Consider the following 1,793-nt stretch of genomic DNA (forward strand, 5'->3'; position numbering starts at 1 on the left):
TTTTTGTTCTGGACCTTTGGCCTATTTAAATCAATGGTACCTGTCCTAATCTAACAAAAATAGATATCTTTATTTTGGGCCTTAGGCCCAGTTCCTTCACCTGTCCTGAGAACTAACAAATAATAATAAATAAGTGGGCTTAGGCCCAAAAATACAAATTTTGAATTAGGAGTGAGCCTTTGGCCCAATCTTTTCAGTTTCTCGATTTGTTGCGCCTTTCAACTTTGGGATCTGTACGTCAATTTTCAATGGCCGGTTGACTCGATGAGGGATTGTTAGGCCTCCATGGCCCAACGAGAAAATGCGAGGGAACCGTGGGCCCCCAAAAGGGACTCGGATAGAGTTTTCATGAAAAGAGAAAAGAAAGAGAAGTAATTAATCGAAACTGGACAGATTTAGCATTAAATAGAAGGTAAGAATAATTAAAATGTTAATAACTAACATATATTGAATAACATATAGATATCTTGTTAAGATTGATAATGAAACTAAATCAAAATTTTAAAGAGACACGTAATGATCACATGCTAACAAATAGCCACATATTAAACACTACATAGATTTACACTTCTCGTATAAAAATTTTATTTTATTTTTGAAAAAAAAGACATGAGGCAGTTGTCCAAAGATTTCAAACTCATTATAATAGAGCAGCAAATTTGAAGCTACTAAACTTGGTAAATGAAATTTAGATATTCCTTAATAAAATTAAGAACGAAACTTGATAAGGACCAATGCTTTAATCCTATTTCTCAACGAGAGATGTCATTGTGTTTAAAACGCATAAGGGAACAACAATATAGTAATACCATAACATTAATGCTCTCACAAGACCTAAGCATTCAAACCAAATGTCTATTGGCGCTAAATGAGAGGAAATCTCAACCAGAATAAAATAAAATTAAGACACTAGTTACCAAATAGCATATCAGACAACTAACTATGAATACAAGCAGGTGCATTCATCTTCAAGAAGTAAAAGAATGGACCCGATCGAATACCAATCTGTTCTGATTATACGAAGAAAGCTAAACCTTTAGAAAGAGTGAATCTTCACGGCTTAAAAATAAACAAATGAAACAACATGATCCCACAAGGTAAAACTACTAATCTTAGTAGGCAAGCAAAAGCTTAGGCAAGTGTAAAATTTGAAACAGACCTAATCTTGAGGCCTGCTTAAAGAGGCCAAGATCATACAAGAAATCTCGTAAGCAAATTATACATTTCGAGTAGACATGAAGTCAGTCATAAGAGGCAAACAAATGGATATATAGTTTAGAAATAGTCAACATTTACACCACAGAGGGAAACTACATGGGAAAATGTCACGACCCGGGAGCACCCCCAAGTCGTAACAAGGCGTACTCGACCCCGAAGGGGTCTTATACGAGCCACATAGTCATTCATTGCATTCAATAATGAAAATAGTGCGGAATAAAAAAAAACTTATTTACATCCACACATTTAAACTTCTTAAAACAACTTTAAAAACACACATCGGAAGTCTAAGTCTCATATGACCATCTTAGACACAGTCACAAAACATAAGTAGGGACACGGCCCTTTACAATCAAAAGAAGTCTATTAAGTCTATTACATGAACAAAAGAACTTAAAAGTCTTATCCTCGAATCCATGAGGACATACCAAGTCTTGGAGGAAAGCAATCCAACACTTCAAACTAGCTAGGAGGGATCACTTGCCGGAACCTACACTTATAGTAAAAATATGAAGAATATGGGTTAGTACACAAAATGTACTAAGTATGATGACCATGCAAAACATGCTTTAAAA

Source organism: Solanum tuberosum, unplaced genomic scaffold (assembly GCF_000226075.1).
Source record: "Solanum tuberosum cultivar DM 1-3 516 R44 unplaced genomic scaffold, SolTub_3.0 scf00524, whole genome shotgun sequence".
NCBI lineage: Eukaryota > Viridiplantae > Streptophyta > Magnoliopsida > Solanales > Solanaceae > Solanum > Solanum tuberosum.